Source organism: Dendrobates tinctorius, unplaced genomic scaffold, assembly GCF_039654945.1.
Source record: "Dendrobates tinctorius isolate UK_male_01 unplaced genomic scaffold, ASM3965494v1 ptg000097l, whole genome shotgun sequence".
Lineage (NCBI taxonomy): Eukaryota > Metazoa > Chordata > Amphibia > Anura > Dendrobatidae > Dendrobates > Dendrobates tinctorius.
Window position 1 is genome coordinate 16,636,930 of NW_027361765.1, and position 19,080 is coordinate 16,656,009.

Consider the following 19,080-nt stretch of genomic DNA (forward strand, 5'->3'; position numbering starts at 1 on the left):
AAAACGGAGCTTGTAACGTTTTTTTCTCTGGCGGATCCTGCAAACACTGATTTAACCCGAATTTCTTTCTGGGTGCCGGACAAAAAAAAAAAAAAAATCTCTCTCTCTCTCTCTCTCTCTCTCTCTCTCTCTCTCTCCCAGCGATTCCTTTAAATTTCTTCATTTTCAGGATCCGTCTGAAAACGGATCCTGTGCCATCCATTCACATCAGTTGAGAACGGATCCACTTGTCCGCCTTTTTGGCGGATTATAACTGATGCAAAAAAACTGAAGTGTGAAAGAGGCCTAAGGGAGAAGTCTCCAGGTAAAACTAGAGAGATGGGCAGGTTCTGGTTACCTACAAACCCACCCACCCTGGGGTGGGTCTGAAAACGCCTGTAGTAAAAGGCTATGCGAGTGTGTGAAGGACCTGTGATGAGTTCATAGTCACGTGACCCGGTGGGCATGGCTATGGACCATATAATGTGGCCAGGGTAGGTCACATGTGGTGAATGCAGGGACCTGTTTGGTCCAGAGCGGAAGGTCCCGTGCGCAGGATTGTCTCCCGTCTAACAGCCGGTCTGTGGCTGTGTGTAATGGCTGCCAGAGCCTGAAAGTTCCCCAGAGGAGAGAGTGGATGTCTGCAGCGTGGAGCAACAGCCATGAGAGAACCCTGACGTGTGTGAGATAAATGAGGCTAAGAGAGCCTGTATGCTGAACATTGAACAACCTGTGTGAACACTGGGTTTACAGTGGGAAGCTATAATGGACGCTCTGCTGTTTATGTGAAGTTTTGTTGGTTGCTTCTATCGGTTTATGCTGCATAATAAACCGCATGGACTGCTATGTTTGATGGAAAACCCGGGCCAGATGTGTTTTGTTCGCTGCCAAGCGAGAATTCCCCAAGTAAATGACAGCGCTACCTCACACTATATAAATCCATATCTATCCCTATATATATCTATCTTTTGATATATCTATAGATAGATAAAGATAAATATTAGCACGGCCGATGAACAATGATACAATGAATAATGAACAATGCTTAATTTTGAAAACAATGAATAATGAACAATGTTTAATTTTGAAAAAATAAAACGGGAAAAAAAAGTGGCGTGGGCTCCCGCGCAATTTTCTGCGCCAGAGAGGGAAAGCCAACGGCCTGGAGCCAATATTTGTAGCCTGGGAAAGGGGTAATACCCATGGTCCCTTCCCAGGCTATGAATATCAGCCCTCAGCTTTCTGCATAGCCTTTAATGGCTATTAAAATAGGGAGATCCCCCCCCCCCCAAAAAAAAAAAAAAGACGTGGAGTCCCCCTATATTTTATAGCCAGAAAGGCTAAGCAGACAGCTGCGGACTGATGTTCATATCCTAGGAAGGGGCCATTGATATGGCCAGCCCGGCTTCAAATACCAGAGCGCAGCCGCCCCAGAAATGGTGCATCTGTACGATGAGCCAATTCTGGCACTTAGCCCCCCTCTTCCCACTGCCGTGTAGCAGTGGCATATGTGGTAATAAGGGGTTAATGTCACTTTGCTATTGTAAGGTGACATTAAGCCCGGTTAATAATAGAGAGGCCTAGCCATTATTAATCTTATAGTAAGAAAGGGATAAAAAAAAAATACACACACACACATAAGAATAAAGTATTTTAAATAAAACACGACAGCTTTTCATAATTTTTATTGTACGCCTAAATCCATTTGAACCCATCGATCACCTGCAAAAAAAAACAACAATATACTCCCTGTCCGACGTAATCCCATTAATAACGATTGTCCCACGACGATCTCCCCTATAGAGCTGTCACATCAGCAGATGTGACTGCTCTATAGGCCTCCGATGACAGACTGACCGGAGATAACCCTCCCGCAAGTGTGTCATTGGAGATAAGCCTCTCACTTTACGGCACTACAGCGTGAAAAAATTCTCATGCTGTAGTGCCGCAAAGTGACAGGTGAACTCAGGTGACCTGTCAGCGGCGGCGTGATACAATGCGACAGCTCTCCACGGGACATCATCGTGGGACAATAGTTATTAATTGGATTACGTCGGATACAGGGGGTATATTGTTTGTTTATTATAGCTTTTTTTCCAGGTGAGCGAGGGCTTCGGGGATTAGGTGTAGATGGTGAGTATAAACTATGTATGTGTGTTTTTTTTGTTTTACATTCAACACATTAGCCGGATGATCAGACTACTACTGTCCCATCATTGGCCAATGTGTCAACCACTGTAGCAGGCATAGTCAGATGGGACTTGTAGTCCCATCGGACGATGCCTGCATACACACGGTAGACCGCCGCACAGCCCCATGAGGCACTAACTTCATGCAAGAAGTGACAGTTTATTAAATTGTTCGCATATAGTCAGTTCATGTATCAAAAATTACACGCTTGGCTCATAACAAAAAAAAACAAACAACGTTTTGGCTTAAATAGCCTTGTTCACGGTTTATCTAAATGTAGAAAAAACAATAATAATGACTAACTGCATACAACATGTATGTCGAATATATACAAATAACTTAATGAATCATTTTCTAAAAATAAAGATAGCATAAAAAACAGTAGAGAAGATCCTCTTGCACCAGAAATCAACATCTGGAAGTTGAAAATTCATAATTCACATTAATGTTAGACAATAGACTAGATAGAAAATTCCACCCCTTATATATCAATCAATTGCAATAATTTATAAAGTAATTTATATAGGAATATCGGTCATATCATACAACAGGAAAAAACAATAATAAATGCATTTCTAATAATGACTATAGGGTCACTGTGTAGGCAGGTATAGCAGCTAACATGAATAAAAGAAAGAAGATTACCTTGATGTGAAAAGTATGGAGGGTGAAAAAAATGTGGAAAAAGAAACTACAAGTGAGAAGTGCATCAAACAAGGAGGGAGAGAGGAAATACTGAAAATAGTATATGCTACAAGGAATTACCCAAGTCACCAGGGTCTGTCCACGCACCGCCAGCGTTTCATGGAGATGTGTACCGGAGAGGCTATGTGTGTGCCTTTTAACCGGATGTGATTATAATCACCTGACCTCAATCTCTCAAATCTATATGCAAAGCGCGCGTGCGCGGAAAGTTACCTCTGCGTAGCATCTCCTCTCTCTGCATATGTAATCCCCTCTTTTGCTTTTGAAGCCCCTAAAAATTTCTGGTGCAAGCAATTACCTTCATAAGTCACATGCTTAGTGACAGGAAGTCCACCTGTGTGCATTTTAAGTGTCACATGGTCTGTCAGCATATACACAGCTTTTCTGAAAGGCCACAGAGGCTGCAACACCATTAACCAAGAGGCACCACTAACCAAACACCACCATGAAGACCAAGGAGATCACCAAACAAGTCTGGGACAAAGTTGTTCAGAAATACAAGTCAGGGTTGGGTTATAAAAAAATGTGTACCTTTGTTTCACGCCTTGGTGCTGTATGGCAGCCATTGTAGCTGCAATTTTGTGCCTGTGAGGCGGTGTGGTCTGGAGTCATTAGAAATCAACCTTGCAGCATGGTGCACTGTCAAAGTTGCGGTGGTTGGCGAACAGCGTCAAACCATTTAGGCTATGCGCCCACGTTGCAGAAGTGCTGCGGAATTGTCCACATCATATCCGCAACTCCCCGCCGAGTGTAAAACACATGTGGAATTCGCATGCGTTTTACCGCAAAACACAAGCATTTTCCAAGCGTTTTTAGCTTGCAGAATGCTAGCGCTTTTCCAAGTGATTTCAAGCATCGCTTGGAAAAGTGATTGACAGATTAGTCACACTTGCCAAGGATAGTGCTTGACAAGTGTGACCAACTTTTTACTATTGAGGCTGCCTATGCGGCATCATAGTAAAAGATAGAATGTTAAAAATAATAAAAAAAAAACGGGATATACTTCCCTCTGTCGGCCCCCAGAATCCTCATTGGCGCTGGCGACAACTTCCGTTCCCAGGGATGCATATTTTACCTCACAAAGTGTATCCTCTGCGATCTCCTGCTGTAATGTCAGTATTGTCTTTTGCTTCCTCCCCTGCCCAGGAGCTGTGGTATGTTCTGTACAAGGCCAGACACAGGGGTGAGAGAGAGCACAGGGGGAGACAGCTCAAACGGGACAGCACATGAGGGGAGAACACAGCACAGGAACGAGAGACAGCAGACAAAAGGGATAGCACATGGGGTAGACAGGTCAAAGAAGAGCACAGACGGGAGAAGTCAGCAGATGGGGAAAGAGAGTGGATAGGTGGGTGAGCACATGGGGGGAGAGATTCTCAATGCTACAAACCTGCCCCCATAGTGACATTACCGCCCTCCCGATGCGATAGCATCGGGCCTCTATCTAGTATTGATATATTGAGCCATATGCCACTTCTGTCACATATAAAATAAAAAGCAGGATGGTTAGTAATTAGTGATGCATGAGCGGGCTCACATGCAGGGATTGTGTAACAAACAGGCAATTCCTGCATGTGTTGTGGCTGTCTAACAGCTGCGGGACATGCAGGAGAGGGGACTCGAACACATTTTTCGAAAACTCTGAAGACACTCGGTTAGCACCCGAGCATGCTCAGATAACACCTTATCCGTGTAAGGTCACTCATCACTATTAGTAATGTTAGTAAGTGATGGAGGAGTGCTGCCCATCTTTTTTGTTCATGTGTCAGATATTATTGTGTTGGAAAAACCAGGCACGTTTCACAGTTGTGCTGAACGTATTACATTTCTGAAGAATTCTTGACAGTCTTCTACTTTGAAAAGTGTCAGAAAACAACACGGGATAATTGGGGAGATACTGACGCATAGCTAACACCGCGTACCTGTATTAGTAAGCTTTCCCTCTTGTGAGAATGGAAACTTCAATATTCCTTCACAGCTAATATCGTCATACTGTGTTATGTGATGTAACAAATGCAATGGCGTACCACAACCAAAATATGTGAACCCAGAATAAGACCCCTGACACAGAAAGGGGGGGAGGGGGGTTTCTTGTAAGAGGTGAGGCATATTTCTCAATCTCTAATGACGGGATTTTATACTGTACAGTGGCTCACATGTAGGCTAAGTCAGGGCTGGAGCAGAACCTGTGCATGCTTTGTAACATGAACATTGCGACAGTATAACGCGGACACAACACTTTCTCTACATGACTCCCAGTGAAATCAAAGCCGAGGATGCTGCAACTCTTCTTATAGAAATCTCCTGTGTAATCAGAGCGCTGTCCTTATGCAACCTCCCGCACTGCTAGCACAATGTTGCTCCTTTTATTTGCTCTGCTTGTCTAAGTTTGTTTGCTCAGCATTCTAATTTCAGCTGACCAGGTTTCTTACAACAGGCGACATACAGGACAAAAAAAGGCCAGCAATTATAAAGAAGCTGTGATCAAACATAGAAGAGATCAGCTGCAATAGGCAGGTATATACAGAATGTAGATATGTGCAGTCTATCAATCACCACTCGGGTAATCAGAGGATCACTATCATCATGAATGCAGTCAGGGGCATACATAGAAATCATGTGTTACCATAACAAAAGTCCTCGTCAAGCCCCTTCCTTCCCCCCCCAAATAAAATATTTGGCACAGTAGGTTGAGGTCATAGTGCATAGGCGCAGTCACAGAAGGACATACCTTCCAACTTTTAAAGTCAGGAGAGGAAAATGTATTTCTGCTCTTACTGAACAATTTTGCCTCATTGAAGCCCCTTAGTGCTCTCACTCACTAACATACCCCAATGATGGCCCCCTAGAGTATGATGCCTATAAATATGACCCCCACACACACAGTATGATATCCCCACCGTGAATTCCCCCACAATACTCCAAATGCACAGTATGATAACCCTACAGGGGCCTCAGCAATGTAGGATGTGGACTCAATATCCTCAACCCCTTTAGCCCCCTTAACTACAGCTCATGAGCTGCAGCAGAACTCAAGGAAGCTCAAAACAGCAGAAATGGTGGCGAGATATCTACAGTGGGGGAAATAAGTATTTGATCCCTTGCTGATTTTGTAAGATTGCCCACTGACAAAGACGTGAACAGTCTATAATTTTAAACGTAGGTTAATCTTATAATTGAGAGATAGAATATCAAAAATAAAATCCAGAAAATCACATTGTATAAATTAGATAAATTTATTTGCATTTTCAGTGAGAAATAAGTATTTGATCCTCTACCAACCTTTAAGAGTTCTGGCTCCTACAGACCAGTTAGACTTGTTAGCTGCATTAAAGACAGCTGTCTTACATAGTCACGTTTATAACAGACTCCTGTCCACAGACTCAATTACTCAGTCAGACTCTAACCTCTACAATATGGGCAAGACCAAAGAGCTTTATAAGGATGTCAGGGACAAGATCATAGACCTTTACAAAGCTGGAAAGGGCTACAAAACCATAAGCAAGATGCTGGGTGAAAGGGAGACAACTGTTGGTGCAATAGTAAGAAAATGGAAGAAATACAAAATGACTGTCAATAGACATCGATCTGGGGCACCATGCAAAATCTCACCTCGTGGGGTATCCTTGATCGTGAAGAAGTTGAGAGATCAGCCTAAAACTATATGGGGGGAACTTTTTAATGATCTCAAGGCAGCTGGGACCACAGTAACCAAGAAAACCCTTGGTAACACATTACGCCGTAAAGGTTTAAAATCTGCAATGTCCGCAAGGTCCCCCTGCTCAAGAAGGCGTATGTACAGGCCCGTCTGAAGTTTGCCAATGAACACCTGGATGATTCTGTGAGTGACTGGGAGAAAGTGCTGTGGTCAGATGAGACAAAAAATGAGCTCTTTGGCATTAACTCAACTCGCAGTGTTTGGAGGCAGAGAAAATGCTTTCTATGACCCAAAGAACACCGTCCCCACTGTCAAGCATGGAGGCAGAAACATGAAGTTTTGGGGGTGTTTCTCTGCTAAGGGCACAGGACTACTTTACCACATCAATGGAAAAATGTACCGTAAAATCCTTAGTGACAACCTCCTTCCCAGGACATTAAAAATGGGTCGTGGCTGGGTCTTCCAGCAAGACAATGACCCAAAGCATACAGCCAAGGCAACAAAGGAGTGGTTCAAAAGGAAGGACATTAAGTTCATGGAGAGGCCTAGCCAGTCTCCAGACCTTAATCCCACAGAAAACTTATGGAGGGAGTTGAAGCTCCGAGTTGCCAAGTGACAGCCTGAAAATCTTAATGATTTAGAGATTATCTGCAAAGAGGAGTGGAGCAAAATTCCTCCTGACGTGCGCAAACCTCATCATCAACTACAAAAAATATCTGACTGCTGTGCTTGCCAACAAGGGTTTTGCCACCAAGTATTAGGTCTTGTTTGCCAGAGAAATCAAATACTTTTTTCTCACTGCAAAATGCAAATAAATTTATATAATTTATACAATCTGATTTTCTGGATTTTAACGTACAAAATCAGCAAGAGATCAAATCCTTATTTCCCCCACTGTATGTGCAGAATATCGGGCAATTTTGAACAATAAATCTGTTTGCAGATATGGAGGCTTACCTGGTTTGGCTACTGCCTAAAAAGAACATAGCAGAAGGCTTTGTTTTCCCAGAACCATTTCTCTTGAATAGATAAACTCTTACATGTTGAGTTCTTTGTGAAAAGTGACTTGGTGTATGTTGTTAAAAAGTTTGGGGCCATCCATGATCTTTGGTCTAGCTGTCTAGAAAAAATATCAAAGGAGGTTCGCAACCCTGACGCGAGCACACACACTGGGTGTGCGGATTGAACATGGTGTGAACATGTCACACGTACATGGTGAGAGCACAGGCTTACATAAATGTGCTAAGCATAAAATGTGAAATACAACCATGAAAAATATGACAATGAGACAAGGATGAACATTTATCCAAAGTGACGTAGAAAAATATACATTTATCATATGTGAACCATAGCAGAAATACAGTTTCGACAACACAGACGCACACCTTTAAGGCTGTGTTCCCACGAAGAATTATTGACATTGCATATTTTTGCAGAGTTAAAAAACGCAGCATCTAAGGCCAGATTCACATGTTCAGTAATTGGTCAATATCAATAATTCTAAGCTAAAATCAGGAGTGGGTGATAAATCCAGAAGTGCTGACGTGTTTCTATTATACTTTTCCTCTAATTGTTCCTCTCCTGGTTTTGGCTTACAAATACTGAGGTAAAATACTGACCAAATACTGAATGTGTGACTCTGTCCTTACAGTTCAACCAAAGTGGATGGGATTTATAGAAATCTCAAGTTTTTTCCTTTTTTTGTTTTTTACTCAGCGCAAACTAACCTGTGGTGCGTGTTTGAAACCCGCAACATTTCAACTTATCTTGCGGGTACGCTGAGATTTATGTGCAGATTTTCCCTATAGACTAACATTAAATATAAAAAATCTGCAGATAGAAAAATGCACATGAATTTTTAGTGCATTTGCGCAGCGGAAATGCATCAAAATTACATGCAATCTGAACGTGACATTGTTATTAAAGTTTTGTCATAGCCAAGTTCCAGAAAGTATCAAAAGCAAAGCAGCTTTCTTAAAACAGAGAATACTAACGGGACAAAAAATGAAGGAAGCATCAAAAATGTGATAAAAACATGTACAAAAAAATGCACTAAAAATGCAATGAAAAAAGTAAGCTAATTTTACTTAATAGGTTCAGAAATAGTGAAGAAAATCTTCAGCATCAAAAACTCACCAAATACTGTAGCCTAATAATAATAATTTTATTTCTGTAGCGCCAACATATTCTGCAGCACTTTACATTACAGAAGGGACTTATACAGACAATAAAACCATTACAAAATACCAATAAACATATAAATCAACAGATACCAAGAGGAATGAGTGCCCTGCTCGCAAGCTTACAATCTATGGGGAAATAGGGGAGACACGAAAGGTGGATGGTAACAATTGCTTGTATTGTCCGGTCTAGCCATCAATAAAATAGAGTGTTCATATAACGCTGCATGAACCGGTCACCAGTTGGTATGTATACAGACACAGAGGGTAATCTGTGAGCCCTCGCGGGCAGGGTCCTCTCTCCTCCTGAACCAGTCGTGACTTGTATAAGATTACTCGTTTTTATTATGTATACCCCTCCTCACATGTAAAGTGCCATGGAATAAATGGCGCTATAATATTAAATAATAATATTACGTGCATGTAGGGTGTGAGAACAGATGATACAAGGGTCCTGGTTTTGAAGAAAACTTTGTAAGAGCAAAACAGGGATAGTTAGATAAATATGTTGAGGCAGTAGGCCAGTCTAAAGAAATGCATTTTTAGGACACGCTTAAAACTGTCGGAACTGGGGATTAATCAAAATATCCTGGGTAGTGCATTCCAAAGAATTGGCACAGCAAGCGAGTAGTCTTGAAGACAGGAATGGGCGGTTCGGATTATTGAGGACGTTAATCTTAGGTCATTAGCAGAAAGAAGGGCACGGGTAGGGTGGTAGACTGAGACGAGGGAGGAAATGTAGGGTGGTGCTGAAGTGTGGAGCGCTTTGAGGGTGAGAGTGATGAGTTTATATTGAACTCTAGATCAGATAGGCAACCAGTGCAACTACTGGCAAATGGTAGAGTCATCAGTGTAGCGATTGGCAAGGAACATGATGCTGGCTGCTGCATTCAGGACAAATTGGAGAGGGGAGAGACATGAGCAGGCGAGTGATCGGATGTGGGGGGTGAAGGAAAGATCTGAATCAAGTATGACCCTATCGACCATAGGTAGGTTAGCGGAGGGAGGAAACACAAGGAGATCAGTTTTTGACAGGTCCAGTTTCAGATAGAGGAAGGACATGATGTTGGAGACAGCTGTAAGGCAATCACTGGTGTTTTGGAATAATGCAGGTATGATGTCAGGCGTAGAGGTGTATAATTGGGTGTCATCGGCATAGAGATGGTTCTGAAAACCAAATCTATTGATTGTTTGTCCAATAGAGTCAGTATACAAGGAGAACATGATGGCGCCTAGGACTGTTCCTTGAGGAACCCCAACAGTAAGGGAAGATGAGAGGAGGAGGAGCCAGCAAAAGATACAGTGAAGGAGCGGTCAGAGAGGTATGAGAGGAAGCGAGTATGTAGATAAGTAATTTGCCCCCAAAGTGTGTCATGCCTTTTTCAGACTACAGTATTTTCCAAAACTATCAAAATTACAACAAATTCTGGATAACATAGTTGGTGTGTACTTCAGCTACTTTTGGCAAATGAAATATATAACTAATATTAACATTGCATAAACATAAGGAAATCTTGAGGGCCTCAATCTTTTCGCCACTTTGACAGTTCTTTTTGTGTAGATGAACAGAAGCAATTTATCTCCTTGCCTTCGTAATAGAGTGACACAACAATCACTGGTCACTCATCACCATATTCTCACTATGTGACAATGTGACACAAGCGATATTTCAGGATCTCACCAGCTAAGACACACATCAGCTTTTATTAAGCAAGTGTGTTACCGGGGTATGAGAATCCAGCGGGAAAACTTCACAAGAATCTACAGCAACAAATTTGATAGTTTCTGAACAAGCCGCCATCTGCATGGAGCTTGTTCTGTATTATATCTCATTTTTCTGTACTTTATAACATAGTGGTAAATTAATTGTCTGTGTCTACCTAGAAGTACCCCTACTATTTTTATTATCAGAAAACACTAAATTCCATACTTTTTTCACTTTTAGACACGTTTCCCATAAACTTTTTTGTTATGAACATGGTTGGGTCTATTCTTTGCCATCGTGGTTAAGGTTTGAGTCTTTTAGGCTTAGATACATAAAGAGTCATTTTAATTTAGTACAGATAAAAAATAACAATCTGGAATATATCTTATCGGAGAAATCAGTTTGTTTCCCCTCCGGGACTGATCATTCACTCTCAAAATTCTCAATTCATGGGCAAAATCTGTCTTCAGTGAATACTGTACATATTTTTTCATTAATGAAATAGGAGCTGAATGTTGGTTCTTAAAAAGTCGCATGGAGAACTATAAGGATTGTTCACACGACGTCTTATAGACACCAACATACATAGTTTTTACTGTACGGCCACGTGCACACATTGAGTATTTGGTCAGTATTTGTAAGCCAAAACCAGTAGTGTAATGGTACGTTCCCACGGTCAGTAAACGCTGCGGGTTGGATCACCCGCTGAGACGTACATGCGGCGCATCTTTCCAGACCACAGCATGTCAATTTATCTTGCAGAGACGCGAGGCAAATAGCCAAAACATGTTGTGTATATAGCTTTTTTCAGTTTGAATAAAACATTTTTTACCTACAAGCAATCTGAAATTTATGGCCCTTGATTTATCTCGGTGGCAAAGACAGTACCATTCCCTGGTCCTCCTTTCTGGCATAATTTTCATGTATACAATTGATTTTTGAAAAAAAAAAAAATTAAAAAGACTTTTATCTCTTTAAATTGCAATTAAATTAATATACAGTATTTTATAGCTTTTGCTGTATTGAAGCCGACCACTGTGCATATCTTTACAGCTGATATAAGTCTCCTTGCCTCACTTTTGCCATCACACTGTCCATATTGTTACATGACCCATTACATGTTAATGCTAGAATGACATATTATATGGACCGGCCTAAGTCTCCCAGCCAGTTCTCTTCTTTAAGCCTGCTTACATCTCCTACATGTTGGCTGAGCAGCAATGTTCTTTGGATCCTTAGTGAACATATCTGTTTGCTTTTTTGCATTTGACCCGGAATGTCTCCTAATTTTGCCTTTGGGTATTATCACGTTGGGATCGCTGATTTGCCATGTTGCATGAACGCAGATAAGAAGTACTCTGTTTTGATTGTTAATGCTGGTACCTGACTTTGGAAATACCTGCAAGCAGTCAGGACTTTCTGTTGGAGACTACAACAGGGACAAGACCCGGGGATTCCCTACGTAAAGTACATACCTCCAGATGTAGCATTTTAGGGTGAAGATTACAAGATTCCTTCATCCCGGGGTGTATCCTTGCCAAGTGCAATATTAATGCTTTCTAATTCCGAGACTTAACTGCGTAATCTCAAGGCATCAAGCCCAGAAAAACGTTATAGGGCCGTGATTCACTGCATGACAGCCATATTTGTTTAAAATAGAAATATTAGAAAATCCTTTATTATTTCAGTTATCGAATCCAAGACTATATGAAATAGAAGAATTTAGAGCACAGCTACACATGCATTACATTATATCCTACACCAGTGACTCACCCGAACTGTGACATGATGAAGTTTCCCCCGATGGTGACTCTAGTCTAAAAGATACCAGCGCGCTGGTGCAGGGAGCTGGTAACCAAGATAAACAGCAGGTTTCTAAGCGCCGTGCGTCGCTTAGAAAACCGCTGTTTACCTTGGTTACAAGCTCCTTGCACCAGCGCGCTGGTATCTAAGGTACACAGAGGGTTTCTAAGCGCCGCACGGCACTTAGAAGCCTGCTGTTTACCTTGGATATGAGCTGGGAGCTCGCTGATCGTTGCTCTCCCGCCTGCCATACACTGCGATGTGTGCTGGCCAGCGGGAGACCAACGATCAAAAAAAAGTCCAGGGCTTTCGAGCACGATGAGCGATACCTGACAGGGGGTCCAGTCGCTGACAGGTGTCACACACAGCGATCTCGCTGGTGAGATCGCTGTTGCGTCACAAAACTTGTTAATGTTTTTGACGCAACAGCGATCTCACCAGCGCTTAGAAACCCTCTGTGTACCTTAGATACAAACGCGCTGGTGCAGGGAGCTGGTAACCAAGGTAAACAGCGGGTTTCTAAGCGCCGCGCCCTTAGGGCCCAGTCACACATAGCGACTCACCATCAATCCCGACAACGATATGAGCTTGTCAGGATCATCGGTGTGTCGCTACATGATCTCTGGTGAGCTGCCAAACAGGCAGCTTCACCAGCGATCAGCACCAGCGACGACGAGCACGCGCGTCGTTGTGTACCAAGATCAAAGTGAAAAGGACAAGAGCTACCTACACTCCACCAATGGAAGCCAGATTGGCATGGCTGGGAGAGTGCAATGCATTGTACCAAATGAGTGGCGGAGAAGGATTCTGAGCCAAATGTTATGGACAGGCAACCTTAGGCAAAAAGGAGCAGCATTTCTAAGATGGCAAGTCATAAGAACCCCAAGCTCGAGTCATCACATCTTCAGCTTAAGTATACAAAAAAAAGAGGTTTTATTGTCTATAAATAAAACAGTAAAAAAGCCGAGAAAAAAAAACACGAGCTGAGAAAAATAAACCAATTAGCAGAATTCATTAAAGACTAACTATGGGAAACACAAAGAGCTTTCTGTAAGCAGTGAGTGACCATATCATGTGTGTCGTGCTCATTAGTATAGGACATAAAGATCGGATGGCTCAGTGGATGCACACTATGCTGAATAGACAAAGGTCTGAACCAAGAGATCAGGTAACCAGAATCAGACAGACCCTGTAGAAGCAAGGTCACAAACCAAACAATGAGCATGGCGCGCAACACAAAGAGTCACCAGAAGGGAAGTGAAGCCGTCTGAGACCTGGAAAATAAAAAAAAAAAAAAAAAAAAGTACACATTGCTGTGCTAACCACAACAAACCTAAAGGCAAAAAAAAAAAAAAAAAAAAAGTAAAAACAAACACTACCCTCTACTAGATAACCCTAGTACTCCAGGTCGAGGTTCTCTCATATATTTTACATCAATCAGACATGTCATACAGGGGTCAAACAATTGGGAACTGTCCAATAACAATTAGGCAGTTCTACCCCCAACATGGTACACAAGACTAGGTACGCACATTTCCTCTCATGAGGAAAGTAAGAAGTCACAAAACTCATCAAGAGGTCTGGATTATTTTTCTTTTCATTCTTAAAGAGATCGTGTCAAGTTGTACATGTAGTCCGATATGTGGAAATCAATGTATAGAGAAGAAGCTGTGCTTTATAACTTGTAGAGTTGAGCGACTTTGGTCGGATCGGGTGTCATGAAACCAAATTTGTTTCAGATGAAACTGGTCCGACTAGGGCAAAAAAAGTCGGAGTTTTGTCCGAAACCCGACCCCAATGCAAGTCAATGGGAAATAAAAGTCGGCATTGAGCGGATGACATTCATCCACTCAATGCCGACTTTTATTCCCCATTGACTTGCATTGGGGTTGGGTTTCGGACGAAACACCGACTTTTTTTGCCCTAGTCAGACCAGTTTCATCTGAAACAAATTTTGTTTCATGAAATCCTGTTATGAATGAGTCACCGGAGGAGGAAAAAACAAAGTACAAGCTAAGTCCAGAAAACCGGAGAGGTTGGTAACTAGCGGATTGCAGACCCCTGATCCTATTCACAACAACTAACAGTAGCCGTGGGGTGTTCCTACGGTGGTCCTAGACACCTCGTTCACAGCCAGAGAACTAAATAAACCTAAAGACAGAAAGGGGAAATCTAAACTGCCCCAGAGCAGACCCCAAAGCAATAGACAGCCCCCAACATGTATTGACGGTGAAAACAGATGAAAACACAAACACAGACAGAAAGACAGGCTGAGCAAACGATGGGGCCCTCACTAACTAGATAGGACAGGAAAGAAAAGCAACTGTCTGCAATCACGCAAAAATCCTGCCAAAAATAATTTCCAACACTTCTGATAGAAAAGGCCTTGAAGTCACTAGACTTCAAAATCACTATATCAGCACTCAGGTATATTCTGAAAACAGAGCAAAAAGATCAACTGATCAGAGACAAAAATGGAGTTCAGCCAGTCCCCACCAGGGCTGACTGAACACAAACACTAAGTAACAGACAAAATCTCAGAACAATAGCAGAGCAAAAACTTAGCTTTAGTAGACAGGACTAAACTGGAGGCCAGAGCTCAGAGTAGAGAGGATCACCAGCAACCCAGCAGGGCGTCAGCGGCCTTACATCCACTCAGATTCCGGATGTCCAATCACACTCCACCTGTTCAGATGACAGGTTTTTCCCATCCAAATCAATTTCACTACCTCCTTTCACCAGCAGAGGGAGTTCATCGGACATCAAAGATGAAGGAGAAAATGAGCTCAAAACAAAAGCCAATCCGACCAAAGTCGCTCAACTCTAATAACTAGAATTCTATTCGTTAAAAATCCCTTGTGCTTGAAATCCCTTGACCGCCCATAGTAGTCCAGTGGGCGGTCCTTCTCAGTGACTGACAGTTATCTCTGTAGAGGGAAGAGTGTAACTCAGTGAATAGCACCACACACTGGATTGGAATGTATGCAAACACCAGGGATTTCATTAATACAAGTTATACTGAATCCTGTCCTGCAAAAATGTATGTACGGTAAATCTCTTAAACTCCTCCTGCTCTATGAATTCTACCTGCAGGATGGCGGGCTCCTGTTTAAGATCATGAGTCTCATCTAACAGAACCATGATTTTAGGTTTTAAAGCACAAAGGACTGACATAAAGTAGCAGACAAAATTGGCAATCAGATGCCTTCAGCAGGCTATGATCGATCACGCGACAAGACCAACCTTTCAGTAGATGGGCGCAAGTAAAATGCTCAACTGAAACAGATCACAATATGTGATCCCAGTGTAATGGTTTCTGAAGTAACAGCCCAAAATCTAATTAAACTCAATCACATCAAAAAATCTTTCATTTAAATTTACATGTCTAGTAGCATCAGTTTTATGATGTAGTGAATGAATCCATCAACTTGTTCAGAGGGCAATAAGCTGCCACCACGAAGCTCTCCTCCGGATTATGCTTCACTAATAATAGGGTCAGAATAGGTGTATTATCTGACATGACATCATGATTAAATGATCTTTTAAGGCCTTTGTAACTCTGTGTTGTGACAGTAATCCCTACTCTTACCGTGGACACTGTGTAAGGCTGTCAATCTTTTTTTAGTAGATCCGTACGTTATATTTGTAAGTGTCAATCTACTTCACACATCAATTTATTCAATTAGTATTACTCTTTGATGGCTTCTAACATCTTTATGTTTAATAGAAAGTGAAGCACAATCCAATATTCAAGTCTAATCTCAAGCCACACCTCAACCTGGGCACAAATATGGCATATTTTTTTTTTTTATTAAATGGTTTTTCCAATTTCAGGAAAGTGGACCCCATTCTAAGGCCAGGGCCACACGAGCGATGATGCTCTCATGTGAGAGAATAAGGCCAGTGACATCTAGCTCAAACTCTGTCAGAGTCTGATCTGCGGGTCATCTTAGTGTGATCTAATTCTCTCGCATAAGAGAAACGGAGCACAGGTGTGGAGAAGATGGAGAACTTCGTTTCTCCATCTGTTCCATTGCCTGAGTCTGTTGTAATTGGACTGCATGCTGGATGTCCGATGTTTCACACACACCCATACATTTGTAAATGAAAATTCCAAAGCCACTCGAAGAATGACTGCAATTTTTTTCTTGCACCAAATTGGCATGAGAAAAAAAATAGCAGATCTGTACTGCCCCGTAGTATAATATTGGTCCGAGGGCTATCTGAGAAAATATTGGGTAGCACTTGGCCATGTTATATGTCCATGTGTACGAGCCCAAAAAAAATTAGTAGATCAGGTACTCATCCTCCAATTCCGTCTCACCACCCCTGCTCAGGTCTCTGTATTTTGGCCTCAGCAGTGACTTCACATCGACAGCACACACAGAGATAGACAACATGAGCACCTGAGCTCTCTGACTTACAGCGGCGGTGCACGCTGTCGACAATATTACCGCGGCAGGCAAGACACCAAGGCCCAATCAAAGGTGGGGAGCTGGTGCTGTACCCGGGGAGGGTGAGTACCTGCTTGTCATTTTAGGCATTTTCCATTGCTTGGGGTCTTCTTACCTGAAAGTGGAAAACCACTTTATTGTATGCGGTATCTTAATAACCTCTTGCCCATTTCTGGACCAAAAGCAAAGAATGCAATCTGCATTCCTTTATTGCCAAAAGCTTAGAAAACAACACTGTTAAAGGAAATACATATCTAGCATCAAGAACAAAAACTGTCATAAGCAAAATATATTTACAACACAAAAGCATCCAGGAGTGGAACTGGCAACCTCAAGCTATGAACAGTGCCACACCGGCAGGAAGGGCTGATAAAACGGTTTGTTTTAGGAGAAAAATTCAGTATCCAAATGGACTTTTAATAGACATGCAATAAACATTTTCAAAGTCACCAATACGACATGGGCACTTCAACATCGGTCATTAATTCGGCAGAAGAAAATCAGTAGCAACACTATTAGTACCAAATAGTGCAGATTTCCCAATTTACCTGCAGTGTACGAATGAGATTTGATCCAGAAAAATGGGACAATTTTTTCTCCCTTGTCATCTGTATACAATCTGTATTTGACAGCAGCAGCTATTAATCATTTACAGAACCATTTGCAGTCTCTTATGTTACAGAACTGCAATGTATCCGTAAAAACACTAAATGCTAAACTGTGTCTCCAATTTTTTTTTCATGCATCCATAGACTCAAATGGATGAGTCTCATCTGATTTTTTGGGAAAAAAAAAAAAAAAAAAAAATATAGTACATGCCGTAAATTTTTTTTTTTTCATTTGCAGATTCGGTCAGTGAAAAAAAGTCGCCCATCTGCACTGTCCCATTGAAAAACATTGGTCCGAGTGCTGTCCGGTTTTTTTAACAGAAAGAAAACATGGTCATGTGAATGAGCTGCAGTGGATTTTCCGTCCCAAAAAAATTTGCTTTGTAAACAAAAGTCAGGTTCTGAGATTTGTCAACTGTTATGAAACCACTTGCATAGTGTCAGGAGATTTGCTGTAACATACAGTACCATATTTATTACACCATTGAACATATGATAATCCCAAAATCTGCCATAATAAAGAGATGTCTGTGTCCAAGTCTTTCATTGTACATATTAATTTCAGAATGTTTTATTGCATAACAGCAGGAATATGTAACATATGTATTTCCATTTATGATTTTTACAGTTTAATATATTAAGACTAATTCCAACCTTTGTCCTCAAGACTCGCTTTAAATGTTTTTTTTTAATGTTTCCCTGTGATCAACCCCGTAATTAGAAAACACCGTAATTCGATTATAAATTTAATGCAGAGACCAATGACACATCCTGACCTGCCCGCCATCTCTGAATGAGAGCATTCATCTCCGTGACTAAATCAGGTCTCAGCAGTGATGGATACTGCCATCAATCACTGATTAAAGCCGTTCTTCCAGAAAATGTTTGATAATCCATGTGACTCATCTCTACTTATAAATCTGTCTAACACACAATAGCCACATTCAAATACTCCAGAGCTTATGATACCCAAAATATATAATTCCTGAAGAGATAAGGACCATCAGCTGCAGGAAATTATGTTTCATATAACATTTCTGTAAAATGGCGCATAATGAAAAGTACAAACTCTACAAAATTATAGCTTTGCAAGAGGTGGCTTTTTTTTCTTTATACTGATAGCTGAGATGATCCCTCCATCAGCGTTTTATAAGAGCAAATTTTCAAATTTTAGTCTAAAACATCATGAAATTCCAGTTACAAAGCAGGTTGGTCAAAGGGAAAATGGCTTAGCGGAACAAGGTTAGCTCGTACCCATAAAAAATGCAGATGAAAAGTATAAAAAAAAAAAAAAAAAAAAAAAAAAAATCACGGTTTCCACTGAAATTAGAACCCAAAAATAATTTTAAAACTTGAGTCGATTCCTTATTCCATTTACACCTTGTTTTTGACTGATTCATCAATTGCTACTCTGACGACACAGCACTTAATCTTAACTATCCGGTTATTCTCTTCGCTTCTCCCTACATTAGCGCACACTCCCCTTCTGCTCTCCTATATAACTCAAAGCGCAAAGTGTCTATTACCCTCCATCTCCTCCACAAGCTGGGCTTAGGTATGCTATTGAGCCACTGCGCTCATGCCATGATTTAATATAGTTTTAAAAAAACACAAATGGACAGAGGGGCTAGAAGATTGCGGTGTCTGGTTACACAAACTCCTGCACTGGTTAGAACTGCTTCCCCATCCTATTAAACAATGAAGGTTTTCCTTGCTCTGTCATTGCAAGGGTTAATCAGTTCAGTTGCTCTCCTGGAGCTCTCCATTCTGAGTTGTCTAGGATTTTCTGTGTTGGCCA

The 19,080-nt window shown here is 41.5% G+C and overlaps 1 protein-coding gene and 1 long non-coding RNA gene across 8 annotated transcripts in view; one reads left to right on the forward strand and one right to left on the reverse strand.

Annotated features, from left to right (window-relative positions):
* TJP1 (tight junction protein 1) overlaps positions 1 to 19,080 on the reverse strand; it is a 613,045-nt gene that overhangs the window by 375,388 nt on the left and 218,577 nt on the right. The window lies entirely within an intron of this gene.
* LOC141098922 (uncharacterized) lies at positions 531 to 17,823 on the forward strand. Its single transcript, XR_012234387.1, has 3 exons — positions 531 to 661; positions 9,915 to 10,034; positions 17,521 to 17,823. It is a non-coding gene; the product is annotated as an uncharacterized lncRNA (long non-coding RNA).